The following is a 27,268-nucleotide window of genomic DNA, read 5'->3' as shown; positions in this document are numbered from 1 at the left end:
AACAACTATTAAAATTGAGTCTGTGTGATGTGTTGTTTATAATGTAACATGGTTGGGGAGATTGTGTTTGGTTCTGTTGTTTATAACTGGTGGGTTCAAATTCAGTATTTTGTTTGTGCTCCTAGTCTAGTAACGTGGGCAGGGTGAGGGGGAATGCAATAGTCCAGTTTGAAAGGATACTGTCACTTAACAGCTGCAGCAGCCTGCAGAGCTTGTATCATCTGGGTCCATCTTCAGCTGGTTAGTACAATGTTGCTTCTTCTATCACTTTAATGTTCCAGTGGTTCATAAGGACAGTGGACCTGTTCAGAAGGACAATCTTAATAAAAACAATTTATTAAGAGTTAGTAATAGAAGTAGCTACTGAACATAGTTAGGTTTATCTGTCCTGGAAAATAGGCTACAGATGTTATGATGGGTTGTTGCTGATACTCTGCTTCATCACACAGTATAAATATTGAACTAGACTCAGGCTAAAGAAAAATAAAAAGTTTTAAAAATGGCTAGACAGGAGATTTTCTTCAAAGAGTTCCTTTGCAATGGAATTTATCTTATCAGAAAGAACAAACATTTTGAGAATCCAAGACAGGATATAAATCTGATATTGTGATGATCCTGTACTCTCATTAAGTGAAGAAGGAAGAGAGGGCCCCGGAGTTAAACCTGTTGCTTTTCTTTCCAGTGGCATGTAAGATAAGTTGTGTGAAATGGCAATTCAAGATCAAGGAGTGCGCAGATACTGAGAAATAGCCCATAAATGTAGGCAGTTGAGGTAGAAAGTAACTGGAGTTGCCATTAACAGGAATTCTTTTTTTTTTAATTCTGTTCCTCCCACTACCACCCTGGTTTTCTTACTAAAATCTCAGCAAGTTTATCTATATCTGACTGCAGATCTCAGATTTCCAATGTGACCTCAGCGTAAAAAGTTAGCTCATCATCTTTCAAGTGTATGAGCATGATTTTGGCCTGGAGCACTAACTAAGGGGTGGAACCACTTAGTAAGGCAAAGGCAAGGTTACCTTCCCTAGATGCTCCCCAAACGTCTGCTGCGTGAACATCTCAGTTGTTCATCAATCAATTGCTGAGGTTATTTTTAGGGAAACCATCCCAGATTATTATGAAATTGTGTTGTGGGTTCCCAGTTTGTTAGGAATTGATTGATGTGCTGTTCTTCAATTGCACATCCTGTGTGAGGTGAACAGCTCAGGGCAGTAATCTCCTGCCTTGTGCTAAGGCATTGTAGTTTGTCCATCAGAGCCTTTAAGATACTCTTGGAAAAGGAGACCAGGCCAAAATGTTACCAGGCTTTGTTTTAAGCTGTTTGTTTCTCTGTTGTATTAATCACTGGAATATTTATCAGTGCTTTGCAACATTAAATTGTGATTGTATGTCTTTATCTTTCTAATTCATCTGAACATCACTGGATTTTGTAATGCTCAATGGCATACTAATGAAGAAGATTCCTTTCTTTGTAGCAAATATCATGGGTGTTTCTGTGGCAAGTGTCACTTGAAAGGACAGGGAAATGCTTTTCAGCCATAGCACCTGAATAAGCATCTGTGAATTATTAGGCAAGGTGGTATTTTGATGCTGCTGATAACATTTGATCAATTCATAATCCAAGCACAGTATCCTGTCAAATTCTTTCAGACTTTGGGTGTTCCTAAATTTCACTTTCTGAAACCTGTGCAGAGTACTTTAATTATGACATGGAGCACATTACTGTGCTGAGCTACAAGATCATTAGCAATATACCTAGTTTAAAATTTAATTTGTTTCAGTCTCTCTCACTCTCTGAAACTCAGCTGCACTATTCTATAGCAAAGGTTCAAAATATCACAGTAGACCAATATAGATGCAAATTGTATAATTTTCCATACAGCCAAATGAAATAAAGCTTTTAAACATTTCCATGAATTTCAGTAGCTTTTCTAACTCATGAGAATGGCAAGCATGTATTAATACAAGTGCTGGGCAGAAGCCCCTAGCAAGATTTTTCGCTGGAATTTGCAAATCTGTACAAGTTTCCTTTTCTTGTGATGGGCAAGGGTGGCCACCAATTTCCACAACTTCGCATATTTTTGTGCCTACCTGATTTCTTAGTATCCTGTTTACTGGTCTTCCAGAGACTGCAGGCTCAGTGACTGAAGCCTGTCATGTCTTGAACTCCATCCTTTCTGAGACCTCTGACTTCATATTTAGAAATTTGACTTCTAAATATTGGACAACTTTATTTACCCAGCTATAAATCGCTGTAACTGTTTAGAGGGGAGGATAAGTCTCCATTGTAGAACATAGCAGTTACTTAAATGTTGCCCTGACTCCACTCTGCATCCACATATACCCACAGCTTAAGTGTTGCTCTCAGCCTGAATTGGCCCATGCTAGTGTTAAGGCTCAGGTTCAGCTTTTGCTTGGATTTGTGAGCCTTGCCATGTGTGTATTAAGATGGCAAGCTAATCCTCCCGTTCTTTTTCTGTGTTTAGAAGCACTGAAAAGTTTTTTCATGACTGTCTGGGGAAGTCTTAGTAAGCAGGTTGGCCTTCTGCAGCAGAAAAAAATACGGGGACCCTGAAGTCCTGGTGATGTGTGTAGATGAATAGAGCAGCAGGATGGACTGACCCCAGCAGGGCTCTGCACTGTGACTGCCCACATAAGGATTCAGTGAATGTTGGTGCTCTCATCCAGGTTTCCCTAGTCCATGTTAACTTCTGTACAGAAAGATACTTCAAGGTACAGAGAGATTTACTTAGGTTTCTGCAGCAAACTGATGGAGAAGCTGAGAACCAAAAATGAGAATCTTTACTGCTCTCTAACCACTGAACCACGTTCTCTTAGTCTTTCCCTCCCTATTTTAAGCTTTGGGTTCTGACACCAATAAAATAGTCTGCAGTAACGTTGTTGCTTTAAAAAAAGTTAAGGTGGTTGCCCAAAACAAGCATTTTTAGTTGATAAACTATATGATTAGCTGCCCACATATAATTTTGCTGAACTTAAATAGCAATAGCCTCACTACATCAAAAACATAGTGTGAACACTTCTGGTTCTTTACTGTAACGTCACTGAATGTCAAGCAGTAAAAAATGACAAGTCAAAGAACCATCAGTTTCCAACAAACCCTTCCCTGTTCAGAGTGATATTAACTTCTGCATTTGATTGTGGCAAGCAGTTAACTCAACCTGCTTTGGCTATACACACGTATAATTTTTCAGGGTAATATTGACGGTCATTAATTTTATGAGCCTAAAGAATACTTGTGCTACAGCTCTGCTTGAGAGGAACAGCCAAATGTCATGCTACAGACCACAGACTGATTGCCTAGGGGTCAGGAAAGAATTTTTCTCCTTGAATAAAACATTGCACTGTTGGCAACAGTGCAGTATGGGTTGTTTTTCTGCTTCATGTGAACCATCGTATGTGGTCCATTGCCAGAACCAAGATATCAAACTACTAAATCTAGTTTGGTATTCTAATCCCAGGGAGCTGGGTTTCATGTATTGACATGTAGTTCATGGTTTGAGTAGATGTTGGGGTACTTAGTTCAGTTTGCTGCCCATTGAGTAGTTACTGTTCTGCTCTTCCCCTTCCATCCCCCTCCAGATAAGGGAGCTGGATGGTAAATTTTAAGGCAAGCCAGGTCAATGACAAATCCTGTCCGTTTTTAATGTTCTTTCTGGTAGTCTTTCTACCACCCTGCTGTTGCAACACCCTATCTGTATCTGTTCGAATCAGTTAAGTCTAATGAGGTGCATCTGTTCGCCAACTGAGCTGCTTTTGCTGCTGTTGGTTGCACAGGTACTTTTTGAAACATCATGCCTGAGAAAATAAACTGGGATCAGGCAATGGGAAGACAGAGTGATTCTGCCATCTGTTCTGAGATAGAGGGGAGACCCATTTATGTGGTGTGTTAAGAGACAAAGAGTAGAGAAGCATTAAAGTAACTAGTGATAGGACAAGAGTAAACGGCCTCAAGTTGTGCCAGGGGAGGTTTAGTTTGGATATTAGGAAAAATTTCTTTACTGAAAGGGTTGTCAGGCATTGGAACAGGCTGCCCAGGGAAGTGGTGGTGTCACCATCCCTGGAGGTATTCAAAAAACGTGTGGATGAGGCACTACAGGACATGGTTTAGTGGGCATGGTGGTGTTGGGTTGACAGTTGGACTTGATGATCTTAAAGATCTTTTCCAACCTAAACAATTCTATGATACTAAAAGAAGCATTGAAGGGAAACACTCCCACAGCATTTGTAAATCCTTTCAACTACCTGCTAATAGAAAAACTGAGATCTAACCAATTTTTTTTTACTGTGGCTGCTGCACCAGCTTTGCATGGCAAAACCTTTGTTATCTTCCCTTTGCTTTGGACTCAAAACAGCAATGTGTGCTCCGCTTCCAAGCCTCAGTCAGCAGGCACTCCAGAAGTATGCCTTAATTACACTGTATGTCTAGATTTGAGGTGGCAGGATCTGAAATGAGAGAAGCCCATATGATAGAGGATGATGACATGGCACAAAATCCTTTGCTGTTGGCATGAGATGCTTGTTGTTGCAAAAGGTACTGGGCAGCTGATTGTATGAACCTGGCAGTGGTTTTGGATCTGCACTTTCTGGAGGGGTGCCTGTTCTGAGCCATATGAGGAAGAAACCCAAGAAAGATCCATGTTTTCATGGGAGACAGTTGTCTGAAGAAAGTGAAAGCTGTGGGAAGACTTGTGCTGATCTGTAAAACTACCATGCACTGTGATACTCCCAGAAATCTGATACGAAAGAGAGGCATGTTTTGGGGAGCAAAGAATTGAAAAATTTATCAGAGTGGAGATCTTATTCGATCTTTCTTTCCACATACCGTTCTTCGGGAAAAATGTGGTGCGTTCAGAAGTTACTGAAACATTTTGTATCAAACAGACACTGGGGTATAGACAGCTGAAACAAAAAAGGAAAATAAACACAAGTTAGGTGGCTGTGAACAGCTTATTGCACATCTTTTTTCTGTTTGGATCTCCTACTGCTATTTCTTCTTCCTTGGTGTAATTGACCTCCCGCTATACTCACTTACCACAGTGCTGTTTTTTTACCCATTTACGTGTTCTTATGAGTAATGCATGCATTATTTTATTTTATTGTATAACTCTGTATTGGCATATAGAAGCAGTGGCTCAAAAGAGTTTCAGCTTTAGACAAGGGCAAAGTGGGAGTGGCAGCTCTGCTGGGAAGTGGTTAAGGTGAGGTTCAGTCAAAATTCCTTCCTCACACAGTGTCACCTACACCCAGAATTATTCAAAGACACTCCCTTCATCAACTGACAGAAGCACCCATGTGTTGATACCCATTTACCCTGCCTTGCATATGATATTCCTTTAAAAAAACCTGCAGGGATGCAAGTTGCTGCTCAAGAAATTTCTAGGTTTTAGACAGGAGTGTAGTGGTCTGTGAGCTCCAGTTCTGTCTCTCAGTCTCTTTAACTCATAAATTCACTTCATATCTGTCTCCCTGTTACTTATGGCCATCACAGTTATACTCAGGACTTTCCAGGTAGAAGTACTTAAGCATTCCTTGTGTTGCCTGTGTGCAGCGTATATGATGACTCTCAGAAGTGCTGGACTTACTACACCATCCCATGCAACTGATCCGTGTATGTGCGGAGGCAACAGCCAAGATTTCTGGATGTTTGGCAGCAAAGTTTGGTCAGACCTTTTGCAGAGTTGCTCCAATCTGCCAGATGTTCAGAAATCCTAGACAATGCTGAATATCCACAAATTCCACCCAGACAAAATTTCTAAGCAGGAAAGAGGCCATGACTGGGGAAGACTGGACATTCTCAGTTGCCATTTCTCAGGGTTGATTTTTTTTTTAATATATATAATTGAGCCTGTTTTCAGTAACCCACCCACCCCCAAATTGTGGAAGAAATGTGCTATTTGCCACTATCAAATTTATTATTCTGTTTGCTTTCCATCTCCTTTCCCACCTTAATTGCTTATCTATAACCAGCTGGGGACAGTTCTCTGCTGCTCTGCACAATGGCAGAAAAACTTGCTCCCTATTCTGGCTTGTTTTGATACCAACTACTGTACTTAAAGGAACATAAAACCCAATTTTTTAATAATAATGGAAATAATAATACAAGTTTTTTAGAACACTCCAACTGTATATATGTATATATGTATATATGTAGTGAAGCCAGACCATGCATTTGTGCTGCTCTTGGTCACCACTTTTTCTTTCTTTACTTTTTCTTTAACATGTTTCAAATTATTTTAGATTTTGAGATGGAAGCAATTAAAATCACATGAGGAACCTGACAATAAAATTCTGTGTGATTTAATTGCACCTACCTGTTCCCAGTTCGAGCTGGGGGAACCAACAAACTGTTGACTCTGAAAAGTTTATTGTAGATATCTGTTTTGTGATCGCCCACTACTGTGATGTATTGTCGTAAAGCACGGCTTTGTATCAGCTAAAGAAGGCAAGTGTGTTTGTTTAAGGATTTATCCATAGGGATATCCCTAGGGTTGATTTTGAAGAAAATTTACTTCATTAGTAGGGATTTCTGAACTTGCTATTTTTCTGTAGTCCTTAAACAGAACTCAGAGAAAAAATTCTTAAATTATGTATTGACAAATTTGCAGGAAAAGGAGATATAAAATATTCATATTGTGGTGTAAAGAAGGTTCAGTCTTTTAGAAAAGGAATGATGGAATGAATACCATGACTAATCATAAAGTCCACCATTTAGGGATAATAAGACAAAAATGTCTGAAAAAGGAATAGAAGAAAATCTACCTGTTTCCCAAGAGAAAAACAGCTAATCAGCAAATCGTGAATAGCTGAACAAAGATATGTTCAGAGATTGAGTCCGTGTAAGTCAGGGTAGAAGCAGTCAGTATAATTCTTCTTATTTTACTTGTCCCATGATGGTTAATCATGAATCTCTCAAATTTCAACAAAGTCTTATTAGATTCTTCAATTCTGCTTTTGATTTGAAATATATCATCATCTTTTCCAGGCTAGTCTCCCTTGCTCCTCTGGGCCAGTGCATAAGTCTTTGTTGTGGTCAACTCCACTGGCAATAAAACTCATCATGTAGCATTGTGCTTTCTTATTTAAATAAATGTTCTTAGTACATGAAATGTGACTGCAACTTTTCTCATTATGAATTTTTAAATTTGCTTTTTTGGGGAATTGTGCATTTGACTCCTTTCACAGTCATAATAGGTTTAAAGATTAAAGAAGACATAGTTACTGGAACAGTGTGAGCAGTTAACTTTCTTTTCCTTGTGCTGCAGTAGCCTATATTGGCATGAGAGGGATGAAAGGGGGAAAATTTTGGGTTTTGTTTTGTTTTGTTTTGTTTTTTTCCTTCCAGAAATATGCCCCTAGCTGGAAAAACTTTAGATTTCCCTTTTCTAGCTGATCCAAAAGGTAGGATGGAATACTTATCATCAGACGTGCATTTGGCTAACTAGTAATATATTTGCCTTTTCCTATCATGTGCAAGGCTTAAACTTTACTCCAGCACCTTGCCTTCATCTGGTTGATGAAACCACAAAGGTCAGGGAGGGGTTCAGTATCAGTACCATATGTAACTATGAGAGCACGTAAAATAGCAAAGTAGGCATTTGACTGGCTATGAATGTGTACCTGAGAGTTTGACCTGAATTACACCAAATGATACTAAATCACACTTTTCGATATAATTCTGCCTTTCCCCTGCAGGAAAAGAAAGTAGTCATTAATAGACAGCAAGCATGATGCGTTCAGAATCTTTGCAGAAGGCCACATGTGGAGAAGGTTTATAATAAAAACACATCATTACTCATTGCGGTTTTGCTCAGTCCACACTCACTCTAACACCTAGACTCCAAAGCTAAAAATTTCTGCTTTTGACATGTTACTTGGCTCTGTTCAGTCATGGATACAGTATGAAGTTTGGAAACCTACTGGGCAAAACCAGACAACATACTTTTTTTTACATGTAACATCTGGATTCCCTAGCATCTAAGTGCATGCTGAACAGAAAATAACATTGCTGTGAATCGTGTACAGTTCAACCCATTCATGAAGGAGAGAAACCAGTCTGTCTGACAGAGCAGCAAGGGCTGGCTGCTCCCCAAAGGAAATTGAGCCAGGAGCTGAGGGTGAGCCATGCACGGGCTGTGCCATCACCAACGGGCCGCAGTCCCACAGGCTCTGAACACAGCAGGCAGGGCTGTGTGTACTCCATCAGGGTCTACTGATGGTCCCAGACATGGCAAGCAATGAACCACTTTCAGGATCCAACCAGAGGGTACAGACAAGAAGAAAAGTAGGCAAGGCCAGATTGTCCTTCCATAGGTGCCTAGTTTGGTTTTTAATGTTCAGTCTGTAAGACATTATCACTCTGTTACTGGAGGTTACTGAATCTCTAGCATGTACCTGAAAGAGTATGTATTTCTGTGCTGAAGCTGCCAGAGCTCATTGTTTAGTGTCAGCCTTCATCATGATTTTTAAGCCAAAAGAGATCCCAGTTCATAGTTCAGCATGTGAATACACATCTCTGTGTTCTCTTCTTATGTGGAGGAAATAAACTTTGGAAGAGGAGAGATGTTGATATGTTGGGGTGGTGCTTGATGAGGGAGACACTGCTACTTGAATCGCTGTCAGAGGTTATGTGTCAAAGCTCTGTGGACTAGTAGGAGCCAGAAAATCAAGGCATTCCACTGACTGGTCATCCCTGAGATGACTAGTCCAGTATAAGGGCCTTGAATTGCCTGCCTAAATATGTTGAACTTATTCTTCTAGTAAACTTGACAGCCAGGTTATTCGTTGGGAATTAAATCACGTCTGTTGACTCACAAGTTAGTAACCTGACCTCTGGGCTAGCCTTCCCACATTGAAGATATGTTGTAGTGAGATTCTAGAGATGATCTAAGCTCTTATGCCTCTCTTCTTCAGAGAAGTCTTAGGAATGTACACCACTCTGCATAAGAGAGTGAAAACCTGGAAATGTTCCATTTAAACAAACAAACAAAACCCCACCAAACAAAAAAACCCACCCCAACCCCCCTTTTTATAGGCTTTCTGATCGTGAAGATAGCTTTATTCTCTGCAAATTAGTGCATTGCTGTAAACTTGCAGCCAGACAGAAAAAAGCAATCCTTGTCTTCTGAAAATACTGTGGCTAAAAATGGTACAAATTCCAAGTCAGCTTTGCATGTTTTTATTGCTTATATAGAGACTTTTGTAAGTCATGTGCAGAATGAGGTAGAATGGAAAAATAAATCATTTTATCTTTCTTTCTGAATTTTTCTTGCTTTTCTGCATCTTTTCAAAATACTATAGTAAACGTTACTGTATGGAATATACTATTTATTACAAATACAATAGCTGAGCTTACTAAAATACTAATTAAAAGTCATACGGTATGCCAATGTGTAATGTATACCAGAACTTTTCTTTTAAAGATGACAACAACCTGCACATGTAGCCCAAAGAAAATGGAGAAGCAAAGACTGACAAATTAAATAATTCTGTTCATGGTTACTTAGCTTTTGGTGACAGAATATTGAGCTTATTTTATCCGGCTCTGTGCTCTCTCTACTCATGTTGAATCAGAATGGTAATTTTCCTGTAGCTGCACAGTAGAGTCAAATTGTAACTGTGTGGCTTGAGAGGTTGCCATTCTTTCCATGTGCCCCATAATATACAAGCAAGCCTATAGTTATGGTGCACGTATTATTTAAATTGTTTTTGCAAAGCTTAGAATATTAGTCTAATGCACGCTATTTTGTAAGAGCTTTGAAAAAGCACCCCCTCCACACATGGTGGTGCCTGGTATCTTGTATCTGAAATCTAACTCATTTATATCACATTCCCATACTATACTTATCAGGCAAACAATGAATAAAGAATTTTTCTGTTCTGTGAACACCTTGGAACAAGAGTTCAATATACTTAAGCTTCGTTCTTTTGTCTATATAAATTCTGGTGTTCCTTTATAAAAGAATAACTCAGCAGTTCGTCTCTACAGGGAGGTAAATATAAATAGTTCAGAACAGAGTTATGTTAAAAGCCAGGGCACTGGAATAAAAATCGTGATAAAATCTTGGAAAAAAAGATTAAAGAACTATGGTAAATGATTTTTGCTTTTTTTCATGGTACCACTTAAACAGCCTAATTCAACTGGAGTCCTAGTCTATGTTTGCTGGTAGTATTTAACACATACACAGGCCAGACTAGAGTTGGACCCTTCTCTGATGATCTTCCTAGCTAAAACAACGGAGGAAATAGTCATTGTTACCCCCCTTGACATTCATGTGGAATACTGAGGCACAGTGAGATTTATTGGTTTGTGCAAGATCACACAGAATAGATATCTGGATTCAGAACTGAACTGCTGTCTTCCAGAAGTTCAATTCCTATCCAGTAGCTTAGACATGAACCTATCCCTATTGGAGATAAATAGCTTCTGATTTTGGAAGAGAAAGTTAAGGTTTGCAATAGGGGCAGATATCACCAATATCTACGTGCCTGCTGTTGGATTAAGAGCATCACTTAATGAAAACACAATGCCAGAATTAGATCCTCAGTGCCTTGACACAAAAGCTAGTTTGTTTGCCTGTTGGAATATGCTAATGGACAGAAGTGTAGACCAAGATTTATCTTCTTGGGAGACTATTACACGCTCATAGGTTTAATGGAAAACATTATGTTGGATTTGTTCAGGTCTCTCAATAGGAATGCCAGCAACTGCAGTTAAGCGGAGCTCTATTGAAAGCATATGCAGAGTAAGGACTTTTTCCACAACCTAAACAAATGCAGCTACTTTTGAGTGCACGTGTGTTGTTGCTCTTACCAATATCACAGCAATTTTAGTTTTGAGAGAATGCATTAGAAAGAAGAGGTGAGCCCACAAAATTTCTCTTGAACTCAGCAAGTCTATAAATATTTATTCTGAACTGTTGAACTATAAATTTATGGCCACATCAATTTATACTTAGTATTTCAGTTAGTGCTTTGAGGGTTTTTTCTTTTAAACAGTTGTTGCTTAGCCCTTGATTTTTATTTTTATTTTAAACATAGCAGTTTGTGTATTGTACTGTATGAGTTATCCCTGCTAAGCCATTATTAAAAAGTATGTGTGAAGCCTGGAAAGCTTATAAATTTTACAGATTATTACAGGATAAAAACATCACTGACAGTTGCTAATGAGCAGTTGATGTTTTGCAATAGGCTTATGTATGGAAGTCTTAATTATTTAATGCATAGCAGAATAAACAATGCAATGAGAAATGCTAGATGTTTAGGCAGTCTAATGTATGTGTATCTTTACAATCAAGCATTGCATTTTATACCTCTTTGTAATTACATCAGTTCTACTTTTTAATGAAATTTAAAACAATTAACATTTCATGCCCAGTGTGCTTGCCAGCCCTACCAAGTAGCATTAACAACGAAGCAGTACACATAACTGAGGAGAATTTTTATAACCTATCCAGAGCACTGCCTTTGCCAGCAGCGTTCGTCACTATCAGCAGACAGTCTTTAAATGAACATACAACTGTGCAGTCAACTCAGCAACAAAATCCAGTTTTTGCATTTTCTGTGGCCGCTGCCAGACTCCTAAATTGCAGGAAATAAATCTTGTCTGGCTGGAAACTGATAACGTACGAGCATGTTCATTCAGAGCAAAGAGTTTTTGTTACCACCTTACATTCCAGATGTGGGTTGTTGCCCTTAATTATGAATTTCATAGCTCCAAACGTGTTTTCGTGTAGCTGTGTGTTTTGGGCACAGAAAGAAAGCACATATTTTCTTTTTTTTATTAATTTTCCATAGTAGGTCATGCATACTGTGTATGCTTATGTAAATTTATAGAGATTCCTTACCTTTTGATAGCATGTATTGGTATTGAATTCCTAAGAACAGCATCTCTAAGCTAGGAAAGTATGAAGCTCTTTTGGTCAGTGGCATAGGTCCTACAAGAAGATAGGGCTACTAGTATTCGGTGACCTGTAAAATAAATTCACGTCCTATTAAGACAGAAACTTTGTATTGGTATGAAAAAAAAAAAAAAAATCTTTCAGTCTTCCAGAAATCATATGCAATGGAAAAATTACTTCTTTGCAAGTGTTATTACATTGAATGATGATCATCAGAAAGGAAAGAAACAGAGTGGATTGTCATCTTTAAAAAGTGACTGCTAATTCAAACCCCAAATATTATTGTTATGAAGGGATCGTTGCTCTGAAAATAACTGACACTGTTTAGTTTTGTTTTTTTCATGTGGTATCAGCAGTTTTTTGGCCCCATGATGTCCTAGTCTCAAGCTGTGGTTCAGAGTGTCTGGATTCTATGATCAATTCTGTGAGATAAAACAGCTAAATGTTCGCAGTTTTCCTTCTAAATGGGGGCATACACATATTTTGCTAATGACAGAGTGAAATGTTGGTGTTAATTTCATCCTGTACTTGTCAGGGGGCTTCCTAGTGCTTTTGCTTGGTCTAAACAATCTTTATCCGCTCTTCTGAATTGTTACTGAATGAAGGATTCACAACTGAAAGTAAAAATCTTTGTAAAGTGTTAAAAGCTAAGCTTTTTGTGGTGGGAAGAGGGGAGACAGTTTCCCAACAATTTATTTTTATTGTGTTGAACTGTTTTATGTTTCAGCCTTTCTTCTAGTGCTGCCAAATAAAATTTATGAACAAAAGTAGCGGCAAACACAGTAAATCAGGCTGTCCTGTTGAAGTAGAAATGAATGAACTGCTCCTGTTCTGACAGCTCTCGCAACACAGTGAAACTCTGGGCTGATTTTTCAAAATCTTGTTTTCTGTAGCAAAGATTGCTGCTGCTCTGAAATGAACACTGGTCAGGAAATTTCTGGTATGCTCCTAAACTTATTGCTATTGACTTAAAGCAGCTGCTTCATTTACTAATATTTGATAGGCATCTTGATTCAGAATCACCAAAAATGGGGAGGAAAAGAAGGATAGGGAAAGAGAGCACATATTAGGGGCTTACTGGGCTACATGGAACAATTAGCAAGAGCCTTATTTCCATTCAGCAGCCAGAGTTGTTTCCCTTTGAACTCATTTACATTCTTACTGCATAATCCTAAATGGCCCATAACCACGCACACAGTCAGCTATTTCTTTGCATTTTTTGGCATTTTAAATATTCAAACTATTCAGCACCTCATAAAATTTAACACTTTTTAAAAGGCCTTAACATCAGTTGGTCCATGGGAAGAAAGCTTCCTCTTTGCAGTTTGCTTTTTTTTTTCTTTAAGGAGAGACTCCGAAGCAGAGAAAATTCTCATTAAAATTGATGAGAGTTTCACCCAAGAGAGGGCTGCAAAGTTTATCTTCCCTGTTTTGTTGAGAGCTTTTGTGTTTGCCCTTGCCTTTGAAATCTTTTTGGCCCATTCTACAGACACTTATATTCTGCAGAGCTGTCTAGCAGTATTGAAGTTACTCGGAGCTGGCAGAGTCGTATCTTATTATATTGCTTACATTCTCCTATGGTGGTGAGTTAACATTCTCTTATTTGTAACACTATTTTATATGCTCCTCATTTTGCTGCCAAGACTCTGGACCTGTTCTGTCTGGACCCTCTTTACTGTTACTTGATACCTTGCACTTTGATACCTGTATACAAACACATTAATACGATGTTGATGGCTTCACTCATTATTCAGGGTTAGAAGAGCAGCTTCCCTCCTCTGCTGCAACTTCAGTTCAGTCTTCGCATTGATTGCTGCAATAGCAAATTTGTTGGCAAGGAGGAAATATGGTCAGATTATTTGATCTAACATTACTAAATATGGAAAGATCATTTCCTTTTAGTGTGAGTTTGGCAAAGTCTCTGAGTGCCTCCATGTCTCATAGGGGTAAGAGAATCCTTGCTCATGAGATGGCAGGGCTCATAGAAAGGGCTTTAAACTAGGTTCAAAGGGGGCAAGGGATAAAACTAGGTGCACCAGAGATGAGCCTGGGAGCAGCATGCCGATGTTAGGGGTGGATTCGATGACCCAGCTCAAATGCATCTACGCCAACGCACGCAGCATGGGCAATAAACAGGAGGAGCTGGAAGCCATTGTGCAGCAGGATAGATATGACTTAGTCGCCATCACGGAAACATGGTGGGATGACTCCCATGACTGGAGTGCTGCAATGGATGGCTACAAGCTCTTCAGAAGGGACAGGCAAGGTAGAAGAGGTGGTGGGGTGGCTCTCTATGTTAGGGAATGTTTTGACTGTTCAGAGCTACACGATTCTGATGACAAGGTGGAGTGCTTATGGGTGAGGATGAGAGGGAAAGCCAATAAGACAGATATTGTGCTGGGAGTCTGTTATAGACCGCCTGACCAGGTTGAAGAGACGGATGAATCATTCTACAAGCGGCTGGCAGTAGTCTCAGAATCGTGTGCCCTTGTCCTTGTGGGGGACTTTAACTTTCCAGACATCTGCTGGAAATACAACACAGCAGTGAGTAAACAATCTAGGAGGTTCCTGGAGTGTGTGGAAGATAACTTCTTGACACAGCTGGTGGGTGAGCCAACCAGGGGAGGAGCCTTGCTAGACCTGTTGTTTACGAACAGGGAAGGACTGGTGGGAGGTGTGATGGTTGGAGGCCGTCTTGGGCTTAGTGACCATGAAATGGTAGAATTTTCAATTCTTGGTGAGGCAAAGAAGGTGGTCAGCAAAACCACCACTATGGACTTCCGGAGGGCTAGCTTTGGCCTCTTCGAGGCACTGGTTGAGAGAGTCCCTTGGGAGACGGTCCTGAAGGGCAAAGGGGTCCAGGAGGGATGGACATTCTTTAAAAAGGAAATCTTAATGGCTCAGGACCAGGCTATTCCCATGTGCCGCAAGTCAAACCGCCGAGGAAAACGACTGGCCTGGCTGAATGGGGAGCTTTTGCTAGGACTTAAGAAAAAAAGGAGAGTTTATCGTCTCTGGAGGAAAGGGCGGGCAACTTGGGAGGAGTACAGGGATCTTGTTAGATCATACAGAGAGAAAATTAGAAAGGCGAAAGCTCAGCTGGAACTAAATCTGGCCACTAGTGTAAGGGACAACAAAAAATGTTTTTACAAATATGTTAACAGTAAAAAGAATCCCAAGGAGAATATCTATCCTTTAATGGATACAGAAGGGAACGTAGCAACCAGTGATGAGGAAAAGGCCGAGGTACTTAATGCCTTCTTTGCCTCAGTCTTTAATAGTGAGTCCAGTCATCCTCAGGGTACTCCACCTCATGAGCTGGAAGGTAAGGATGAAGAGCATAACATACCCCCCTTAATCCAGGAGGAATTAGTTAGGGACCTGTTACGCCATCTGGACACTCACAAATCTATGGGACCTGATGGGATCCATCCAAGAGTACTGAGGGAACTGGCTGAGGTCCTTGCCAAGCCACTCTCCATCATCTGTCAGTGTTCCTGGTCAACAGGGGAGGTCCCAGAGGACTGGAGGCTTGCCAATGTGACTCCCATTTATAAGAAGGGTCAGAGGGAGGATCCGGGGAACTACAGGCCTGTCAGCCTGACCTCGGTACCGGGAAAGATTATGGAACGGTTTGTCTTGAAAGCACTCACACGGCAGCTCCAGGATAAGAGGGGGATCAGGCCCAGTCAGCATGGGTTTACGAAAGGCAGGTCCTGCTTGTCCAACCTGATCTCCTTCTATGACCGGGTGACCCGCCTAGTGGATGAGGGAAAGGCTGTCGATGTTATTTTCCTAGACTTCAGCAAGGTCTTTGATACTGTCTCTCATGGCATACTCCTGGAGAAGCTGGCATCTTGTGGCCTGGATAAGTGCACTATTCACTGGGTGAAAAACTGGCTGGATGGACGAGCCCAGAGGGTCGTGGTGAATGGGGTGAAATCCAGCTGGCCGCGGGTCACGAGTGGTGTTCCCCAGGGCTCGGTGTTGGGCCCTGTTCTGTTTAATGTCTTTATTGATGATTTGGATGAGGGGATTGAGTGCACCCTCAGCAAGTTTGCAGACGACACCAAGTTGGGAGGCAGGGTCGATCTGCTTGAGGGTAGGGAGGCTTTACAGAGAGATCTGGACAGGCTGGATCGATGGGCTGAGGCCAATTGTATGAAGTTTAACACGGCCAAGTGCCGGGTCCTGCACTTCGGTCACGGCAACCCCATGCAGCGCTACAGGCTTGGGGAAGAGTGGCTGGAAAGCTGCCCGGCAGAGAAAGACCTGGGGGTGCTGGTTGACAGCCGGCTGAATATGAGCCAGCAGTGTGCCCAGGTGGCCAAGAAGGCCAATCGCATCCTGGCCTCTATCAGGAACAGTGTGGCCAGCAGGAGCAGGGAGGTGGTTGTTCCCCTGTACTCGGCACTGGTGAGGCCGCACCTCGAGTACTGTGTTCAGTTTTGGGTCCCTCACTACAAGAAAGACATTGAGGTGCTGGAGCGTGTCCAGAGAAGGGCAACCAAGTTGGTGAGGGGCCTTGAGCACAAGTCTTATGAGGAGCGGCTGAGGGAACTGGGGTTGTTCAGTCTAGAAAACAGGAGGCTGAGGGGAGACCTTATCGCTCTCTACAACTACCTGAAAGGGGGTTGTAGTGAGGTGGGTGTTGGTCTCTTCTGTCAGGTGTCTGGAGATAGGACAAGAGGAAATGGCCTCAAGTTGAGGCAAGGGAGATTTAGGTTAGATATTAGGAAAAATTTCTTTACTGAGAGGGTTGTCAAACATTGGAACAGGCTGCCCAGGGAAGTGGTTGAGTCACCATCCCTGGAGGTATTCAAAAAGCGAGTGGATGGGGTACTCCAGGGCATGGTTTAGGGGGCATGGTTAATGGTTGGACTTGATGATCTTGAAGGTCTTTTCCAACCGAAATGATTCTATGATTCTATGATTCTATGTCTCAGATCTTCAGTTATGAAGTCAGAGTGACATTTTCCCACATGACAGCTACCTATTTTGGAACTGAAAATGTCTTCAGTTTGTACATAACTTGGTATCCTTCACGCTCCTCCTTTGACAAAATGTCAGAATTTCACCACTTTGCAGAGACCTTGTCATCTTCGTGTGCCAATGTAACTCATAAAAATGTGCAACAACTACAAGGGAGTAGGAGGGAGCCAGGACAGCATCTGGGTGGCAATGGGGGAAATGCCCTAATCTTCCACCCAGATTTTATCCAAGGTTTATGGCATCTGACTGCTTTTGAATTGCCAACCTAGGGAAAAATTGGACAATGACTAAATATAAATATAGATCTAAAAATGGACAGAGATTCAGTCTGTTTATAAGCCCATCTTAAGATCAGAAAACTGTATTTACAGAAAAAAAAGGTCCAGGTGAGCTATATGGGTGGTTTGCATAAAAGTCTCCTCATGCGCTTAATGGCTACAGGTCAGCTGGCTACAATGTAGGGAAAGTAAAAAGGCAGATGTTACTGCTGGTAGAATGATTTATTAAAGCTCCATCAAAAAACCACTGCCACTCTGCGACTGCAACACCTGTGTGAAAATGCCCCCATTAGTGTAACAGAGGGTTACAACCTCTGATTCACTTGCTGATTGACATTGTAGCTACAGAGAAATGTGTTTCTCTGTACAGTGTGTTCCCCTCATGTCCATTATACTGGAAAGGGTAGAGTCCACCTTCATAGTGTTCTGTATTTCATCTGAATGATGTTTCAGGTTATTTTGGGTCTGTCTGAAGACTCCTGTAACAATGTTAATTTAAATGCAAGAAATGTAAACTTATTCGTTAAATGAAATAAAATCTAATTTAGGAAAAGCACCTATGCATGTGATTATTTCCAAAAGACATAAGTAGGGTTTATGCATTTTCTTAAGGGCTGTGTTAATTGGGGCTGGTGTTTGAACTTAGAAATTAAAAAAACTCAAAGCAGCTTGACACTCAGTGCTGCTCTGAAATTCCACTCGAGTCCTTCAGAAATAATTTAGGACAAATGGACTTGTAGATTTTATGGTACCTGGGAAAGCAATGCTTTATTCAAACAGCTATACTCTGGTGACTGAGCACAAAGCCAATACTCCATGCACCTCTGGGAACTCTCCACACTGAATTTTACAAAAAAATATGATTAAATGTAGAAGATTGAAGAAGAAATTATCTGCAGCTGCTGTCTGCTTTTCAGTTAGCAGACCATGTCTTCCATGGATAGGTCATAAATTCTTAACTGCTGGGAGTACCATAAATGCTGATTCCCCTAAAGAACTGTGGTAGTATGTGTAGTGTTCAGCACATTTGCAAACTGCAAAAAAGGGTTGAATAGTGAGATAACAAAATTTGCAGATAATGCAGAACTACTTTAAAGAGTTAAAATTAAAATTGGTGGGGTGCCATCTGCAAAAGGATCTCATTCTGTTTAGTGTCTGGACTATGAAACATCAAATGCCATTTGGCACTGATGAGTACAAAGTAGAAAAATAAAATCTACTTAGTTCAATTTTTATTAGCTATTACTATTTAAAAGAGAGGTCTTGCCCTGAACAGCTCTCTGACTAATCAACTCAAGGTGGGAAAAATAGCAAATAGCGTTAAAAAATTTTTGGAAAGAAAAAACCCCAACAGTCTGCTGTGTCAATCTAGAAATCTGTGGGTTCCCACACTTTGGATGCTACATGCAGTTCTGCTCTGTCCTTATCTCAGGCTAGAAAAGAGACAGAAAATTTGACAAGGATTATTGGAGGTATTTCATGGCTCCTAGTACAAGCACAGATTGAAAAACAAGGGCTCTTCAGCTTGAACAATACAAGCAGACAAGGATTTGAAACAGGTTTATAAAATCATGAATGACATGGAAGTGAATGAAGAATGTTTATTTGCTATCTTCCAAAATATAAAAAACAGGAAGCCACAGTAAAACGTCAGACAACAAGGTTAAAACAGACAGTGCCTTGCACGCAGCTGGGAGGCCCACCTAAGCCTGCCCTTATGATGTACTAAGGTACTGTACTTGCTCAGGCTTGTATGGTCTAGAGTATAACTTCTGGCTGTTCTCTAAATTCCCACTTATATGCATGAAGTAAATCTGGTTTTGTGAGCATCTCATAACTTGTCATTTTCAGATGGAAGATACAAACCAGCTTTATTTGTATAATTTCTGTAAAGCTTCACAGAAATATAAGGTCCAAAGTGTTCTCCTTACAAAGAAGCTTGCTGTTTTTCATGAATTCTCCAGTGCATTACTGTTTTGGGCACCTTTCCTTTCTTGTAACATCTTTTGCCCATGACCACCATAATGGCTGTGTTTGTGTATGCATTTTCTGTGTGCATGTTTCTTTATGCATTTTAAGATGGAAGTTTTGTCCTTGGGTACCTGAATTTCTACTTAGACAATTAGGAATTGTGAAGTGTGATAGTAGGTCACTAGACCCAGTTACGTATGTTTCTTCTAGATTATCTAAGTAGCGTGCGTGTAATGTCAGCATATGATCTGAACTGAAAGCATGCTTCCAGCCAAATAGAGCATTGTAGAGTTAATGAAGCAAGATCTAATGAGTTTTCATCAAAGAATTTTGTATAAGATAAAATTTTGTCTTTTTGCTATAGAATTCTAGATTGTCAGTACTGGTGTCAGGGAGGGAGTAAGCACAGAAGCATGGCAGAAAGTTATTCTTCACGTGATCAAATCATTCCACACTGTCTAGGATGAATGGACTTTTTGCCAAGCTCCTGCAGAAACCCTTGCACATTGCCAGCCAGTAAAGTGAAACTCTATGAAAGGGTGTCTCTTCTGAAAATTTAGAGTATCCTTTAACTTTTTATTTTCCCCTAGCTTCTGTCTCACCTGAATTCTGTAATTGTATCCTATGATCTACAGATTAGATCCAGGATATATAATCTGAACTTGGTCCATATAGGTTTATGATACTGTGGGAGTTTTAGTGGACTTCTAAAAATAAACTAAAGTATACTGGTTTTCATTCATATCCCCGTAGTTGGGTACAGCAGTCACAATGAGCCAGAAGTCCTCAGCCCTCACTATCATGTTTTAAGTCAGTGAAAACTACGTGTTACTCAGCATCTTCTGAAATTGGGCCACAGGTTTTTCCATGGGACTAGGAAGAGGTAAACTTAATATGGCACACCAAAAGCTGCACTGAAATAATAATTTTAAAGGAACAGCTTTTAATAAATAGGAAGAAAGTGCTAAGTCTCTTTTTACCTTTTGGGTCTCCTTACCCTTGCACTGAATTCTATGAACTGCATCTCCAGGTAATTCTTCCGTATCTCTCATCAAGGCAAATGGGACAATGACAAATCTTGTAGCCTTTCTATGTTAGTGCTGTGGCATATGATCTTTCTAATCGATACTAAAAGAATATGACATTTCCTTCACTCACAATGTTAACATTAGCAATATCAAGGAGTTCAATTTGGCAAAGGTTTTCTTTTCATTGCCACAAATGAGAATCAAGCAAAATATGTATGGTTTGAAACTTCTATAGGTGAAACCTTGAGAAGGAGCTCAACATAATTATGCATGGTCTGACATTGCCTAAGAACAGAATGCAGGGATTGCCAGGGATGGGTGCCTGAAGAATGAGTTGTAGCATTTGGTGGTGCTTTGCCGATGATTGATTCTACTTTCTAATTTTGATTCTACTTTCTAATTTTGTTTCTTTTTTATTGTTGCTGGTTTTGGTTGGGTTTTTTTGGTTTAGGTTCGGGGTTGGGGTTTTTTTGGCAAGACAATGGTCTGTTTGAAGGCCTGTGTTGTCATTTTTCTCTCCCTGCTCCACACCATTTGGGAGAAGAAACAGATAATTGCACACACCAGTTGTGAAGACTTACGTCTTCAGAGTTGTGTTCCAGTTAAGGTTACACCCAAAGAACTAATTTATGAGGACTGTGTGCATGTTGAACAAGAAACCTAAACACCAGATGTAGAGTCCAGAGTTCAGCACTTGAACAAAAACATACCCAAGGCTTACAGAAAGACCATTACCGTTTCTTGTACGTACAATAGGTAATGCTTTGAAGTGAGCTGTGTTTAGTCCTAGTATGTATTCCATTTTTGCTTTAAATGAGGCAATTGTAGATTCTGGACTGCTCCGTAGAAGAGGTAGGTTATTTGCTTTGTTTGCAAGGTCATAGCTAAGTCTCCAAATATTTAACATTTTCATGTTTAACCTTGCCAGGCAAGTTCTCTGTTTTAGAAGCAAGCTTTTAAAATGTATAAACTATTCTTGAGATATGGTTTGTGCATGTTTAAAGTCTCAGAAGGAGCTTAGCAATGTATCGTGTCCGCTTTTCTTTATCAAGAACATCTGCTGTTCATTTGTGAAAGCAAACTGCAGCTTGAGCCTAACAGAAGCTTCGTTACAAGACTTACAAAAGAGCTGCACTGGCCAGAACCATGTTTCCCACCTACGCTAACCAAAAAAATTAAATTAAAATAAAAATATGCCACCTGTTAGGTGGGGTTGTAGTCACAATGTTCATGTTGTAGTATCCACAGGTTTATAGTACTTTTCTCCTAAGACTGACATTAAAAGTTCACATCAGTATGAACTATTACAACAAGAAGTAGCTTTTTTTGTTAGAGAGCACAGCCCTGTTCCCATAGACAGAGCATGTGTTATGGTGTATCCAGTTCTTAGCATCCTCTGCTAAGTTTGCTCTCAGGTACTTCATTCCCCTCACAAGTCTTTTGATCAAGGTGCAGATCCAAAAACTCTTGGGTCTTGATTCAAGGAAGATAGAGGACACTGGCTAGAGTCTGATGACTATGGGAAACACCTCTTTTTTTGTAGGACCTAGGATGAGCCACATCCATAGAACAGCAGTTACTGTCTGGATTGAATCTCTTGGGGCTGCATGAAAGCCTTCAACTGTATGACCTTCAGATGACCCCATCTAATACATAACTTGCAATAAAGTGAATAATATTGCATTTTTGCTGATACATAGACATTGGAAGAAGAGGTACACTATACAGTCTCTACCGCATTTCAAGTGTAAGTGCAAGTGCTTTATATTGTTTTTTCATATATCTTCACTTCTTTGAGTAGAATTACACTTAAAAAATTTGTCATGCTACTTAATCACTTTTCTTCTGCTGCCGAGTCCCTTCTTTTTTGTGTTAGGCTTTTGTTTGCAGGCAGCACAATAAAGGTCAAAGTTTGTCAAATATTCTGAATGGTTTTCCACACCTCCCTTGACATCTCTTCCTGGTGTGACTTCTACTGATCTGCCCAAAGCATACATTTGGGAGCTCAATGGTAACATCTGGCAACTATAACTGAGGCTATCCTCTTTTTATCCCTTTGCAATTTCTGATCTCTGTGGCCTTTTCTGAGATGTAGTTCCCAGAAATTACTGGCTTCTGGTTGAAGGTGGGCATGGAACAGAGGATAGGCTACAAACCCTTCTCAAAAAGTTACCTCACTCTGGCATTCCTTAATGTTACGATAGGCAGGCAGCCAAATAAGCAAAACACTTGCTATTCACCTAAAGGAGGCCACTGCTGTCAGATATCATCTACCAACCCACTGGCCAGTTTCTCTTAAAAGTCTATTTTTTGTCCTATCCACTGTGGATGTGGGAAACAGTTTATTCTCTTCTGCTTTGCACATACCTTTATGCATTAGAAAACATTTCTCATTATTGCCATTTTTCTTGTAAGACTTGTTACCCAGGTCATTCAAACTTTGTTTTCATGTTGTTTTAATGCTTCCAGACACTGCAGTCTGACTGTAAATGTGTTAGCTACACTACTAACCATCAGCGTTTTTAAGAAATTATTTCTCTGTGTTGCAATGAATGAGATACAAGCTAAGAGCATCACTTAATAGCCTCAGGGGTTGCATATCCCTAAAATTCTCAAGACAAGTGGAAAAGTCTATTTTTGCATATTTTTGCTTTATCAGTGCACATATTAATTAAAACAACAAAAAATTCCATACATTTTCTCTAAGAAGTACATTCTGTATTTTTCCATCTCAAATATACATAGGCACTTATGATACCAAGTTCTTCTCACTGAGAACCATGGGTCAAAAAGCAGTGTCACTTAGCTACAGGAGCAGCAAACCTGCTTATTTTAGGATGTTAAATACTACCTACTATACTCTGTTATTCTTTAACAGCCTACAAAGGGGACAACCTTCCTCAAAAAGCAGCAAGGTATGCAAATTGGATTGGAAGCTACATTTTAAATAGCATGTGAAGTATAAAAAGTTGGATAGAGAATATTTCTGTCATTCAAAGGTAAATTCAAAATAATTTTTCTTTAAATGGATTGAACCACCCAAATACAACTGATTCTTTTATTCAATGATTGAATACTTTACATACATAGGTCTTAATTCTGGATTTTGTGGAATTAAAGGCAAAGGTAGTCTACAGAAATAGCACAACTGAACACTATGTGCTGACAGAATCTGAATGTTTTAAAATTCTGACTTCATGGGAGAAGGATTGTCTCTTTAGAGGAATTTTAGTCATTAGTGGAATTCATATTGCAGCATATGAAATCATCTCTGTGAGGGGAGTTATTTTGAATAGCAACTTTGTAACAGTTGTATCATTGCCAGTCTTAGTACAACTTTTGTTGTGCCTGTCTATGTATGATGTAATTTGGGGGAATTTTGCAAACCAAGACATCTTTTTGATAGCTGTTTTCTTTCTGATCTCATTGTTTGTGTGTTGATGTGACCTTGAGCAGCAACATAGGACATTTATCTAGTCCTTAATGTCAAGCACTGAACACCTCAGCCAGTATAATGAACATAATGTTAGAATATGTCATGTAATGTTTGCCATCATTTCCAATAGTCTTAAAGTGTTACTGTCAAAGTGAGCAACACTCAGTAATAGCACACACCCCATCAGTGTTTCGCAGTTACTTACACTTTGGTTTATTGTCAGTTATGGTTAATTCTTTTTGGGTGCTGTGGGTTTGCGTTCATTGTCAACCTCACTGGAGCCAGCAACAGTTATTACAAAGCAGGATATGACTTTGAAGTTAAAAGCATGAGCCAAAAGAGTGTGTCTCATTGCCCTAAACTGCTACTGCAACTGTGATGCATTTAAATAGGCAAACCTATGTTTTTTTGAAATTGGTATATAAACAGCTCTTTTATGGAGCAGAGATATAGGCCAAGTTTTAGAAAATCTTTCCTGCCCTTTCGAACAAGAAAAAGGGTCCCTGAATAAATTTGGCATTGGTGGTCTCTGAATGCCTTTAGGTTTGTGACAATAGGGACTAGTTTGTAGCAGCACATTTTTTAATAATACTATCCTTTAGTGTACAGGTTCAATAGATTTGTTGGGTTTTTTCTCCTTATTTCTTTTATTTTGGAGCCTAGCGCCATCCCTTTTCTATAGCATTCCCCAGACCTAGATGCAGAACTGAATCTTAACTCTGGAAGTTTCACAGGCAACAGGTTCTCTCAGCTCTTTCCACTTGCTGTGTTGATGCATGGAGCAGAAGGCCTGTTTCATCTTGGCAGACTTTTCCAAGAAGACTGAGCAGTTGATGGGTCCAGACAAAAGCTCAAAACTCATGTTTGTGCTAATACAATGGTTATTTGCTACTTGCTGTCAATTTTCCACTTGTTAGTGTTGTAGAGCAGGTAAAGAAATGCTGTAGCCACTGGGACTGGCAATACTCACACAGGCCAAGCTGTAAATAAAGGTTATAGCCTTCTGGTGTTGGGCATTAAATAAGCAGATAAATTTCTCTTTGCTGTGGATTTATTCAAGGCAGATGTTTTTAGTGAGCTCTGGAAAGGTTAGGGAGGAATATAAAACCTGCTGCAGTTCTGGAATTGATCCATTAGGATCAAAACCTAGTAACCAGTGATTCGTTTAAGGGTCCCTGACACTTTTATGGCAAGACTATGTATTTCAGAGCGGGCTGGCTCAGTTTGAAACACATTCCATACCCAAACCTGAAATAAATCCTTGCAACAGAGCAATTCTGCAAACTTCTGCTTTCCCATCATTTCATTTTTGACAAAAAATAAAAGAAAAAAAATACAGTGTTTGGGAAGAGAGTGACTCATCCTTTTGAAAGGAAATGGCATGCTGATCGCCTGTGTTTGTGATTTTCTGTGTGGCATTTCCTCAGTGTAGAGGTGTGGATGAGCAAAATAATACAGACATAGCAAGCATAAAATAAACACACATGGAAGAAACGGAAAAATAGTTAATATAGGCTTAGCCATGTGATACTGGAAGGGCGTGTATAATGCTCTACCAGAGCTTGAGGGGTCAGGTAAAAATGGCCTTGTGTGGTTCAAGAGGGACTTAAGAATATGATAAAATAAAAAGAAAAATGGAAGGAAGGTGTTTCCCATTGCTTCAACCCCAATTGTTCCCTGGGATACATGATGGAAGGTTTATGCTTGGGAGCTTTGAAGCTGGGCTGAAGAATACAGAGAAGAAAACACCAGGAGGAATGATTGTGAACTGGAAAAAATAGTAAATATATTAGGTGACGTGTAATTGATGACATGTATTCACAGGCCAGAATCTCAACAGCTGTAAACAGATGTGGCTAGACTAACGTTAGTAAAGAGGTTGTGATGTAATGCACTGAAAAGGTGGTTCTTCACACCAATTCAAGTGCTACTCCGTCATTTTACTGTATTGTATTACTTGAAATAGCAGTTTCAAAGCCAATTTGACTCAACTATTTTAAATTCAAGGAAATCATAATATCCAGTGAAGCAAAAATGAGAGTTAGAAACTCCATTCTGATATACTCTCTGGCTTTGGGTAAGTAAAGTAATCTCTTTTGGTTTCTTAATCTAAAATGAAAAGATAGGTAGGAGAGCATTGACAAGTTAATAGTAAGAAACAGTTCTTTGGTACAAGCCACTTTCTGTACCAGTGAGCACATTATCAGCTAACAAGAGTTACACTACAGTAAAAATCTCATATTGATGCTTCACAACTCCATTTTTCTGAAAACAAGATGTGCTGAGAAAGGTATTCCTGGGAGCCTGCCCTCTGAGTAAGCACTAAACCAATGTGCTGGAGTATGGGGTATGGCTGAGTGGGAGCTGCTGTTTTTCAGAAAGCACAGGAAAGAAAAGGCATGGCTGCAAGGAGCTTTAGAAAGATGCTGTGGGATTTTTAAACAGCAGTCGATTCCCCATTGTGCCAGATCCCACAATGCGTTCTTCATAGAACATGGCTCTTAGGTAAAGATGGAGTCAGAAAGAAGTTAAGAAGTTTGTACCAGAAGTGGAAAGTTTCTCCAGCTTATTCAGCATATTCATGCTCTTGGCAAACATTAATGTCCTGTCTCTGTATATTGAGTAAGTAGTGCCAGGAAGAAGGGGTCGCCACATCAGTGGCAAAATTAATTTGTCTGAACTGATACCCAAGGATTAAAGGAAAGAGAAAAATTTCTGACAGCTGTAGGTTAAGCTCCAACAGATGAGAAACTCAGCTGGAGTGAGGTGGGGCTGGATTAAAAATGAAAGGTTTTGAAAGAAGAGAACCAAGAATGGGTAAGTTTGGTTGGCTAAAGATTGTAATTTGGAAAGTAAGTGCTGTGCCGTCAGAAGAAAGCAGAGCTGAAATGCAGACTGGAAACTGAGAGGAGAATGCTGGGAGGAATTTGCACAAGCCACAACCAAGCCTTCTTCAAATCAAGACAGATCATCAATATTTTGCCCACCTGGAGGTTGAAGAAACTTCCTGTTCAGTTGCCAAGATTTGATAATGTAGTTCAAAATGCAACATTGCTCCTTTGCCAGTGAGCAAACACAGCCACAACTATTACTCATCCCAGCTCATCTTGATCCACTCAGTTACTTCATGACATGTAGGCAAAGGATCAAAGAGTCGGAAGATGGAGAGCTAACATATCAGAATGGGGGAATAGGAAAGAAATAGGGGAAATACTGTAATCAGGAGTTGTTATGATGACTGGGGAAGTGTGCTAACAGTTAACACATACTAAAGTGACCTTCAAAGAGGATGGCATGTCTCATAAAGCAGAGGAAGAACCTTTGTCTGAGGAGTTAATTCTCTGGTGGAAACTGGTGTATGTCTGCTTTTCCCATTTTTTTACAAAAGACAGACACAGATCCTCAGCAGGTTTCAACAGCTCGATTGAAATCGATAACTCCATTCTCAGTTATACCAGCTGAGAATCTGCCTGCAAATCTGAATGTATCATTAATGCCATAGCAAGCAAGGATATATTAATATGGTTGCTATTTAATGAGCACAGGACTGGTTCATTTTGTTGAAAACTCTTCTTTGGGCTACCAGTAGACCACAAAGCTCTTTAAGTCGAGCAGTGTGTTTGTGTGAATATGTCTAGGTCTTTA

General features: G+C 40.0%; 1 protein-coding gene across 5 annotated transcripts in view; it reads left to right on the top strand.

Annotated features, from left to right (window-relative positions):
• MYLK (myosin light chain kinase) overlaps positions 1-27,268 on the top strand; it is a 224,632-nt gene that overhangs the window by 64,394 nt on the left and 132,970 nt on the right. The gene's annotated exons all lie outside the window — the stretch shown is intronic.

Source organism: Harpia harpyja, chromosome 7 (genome assembly GCF_026419915.1).
Source record: "Harpia harpyja isolate bHarHar1 chromosome 7, bHarHar1 primary haplotype, whole genome shotgun sequence".
Taxonomy (NCBI): domain Eukaryota; kingdom Metazoa; phylum Chordata; class Aves; order Accipitriformes; family Accipitridae; genus Harpia; species Harpia harpyja.
Note: the sequence above shows the minus strand (reverse complement) of the source record. Positions and strands in the feature narration are given on the sequence as shown.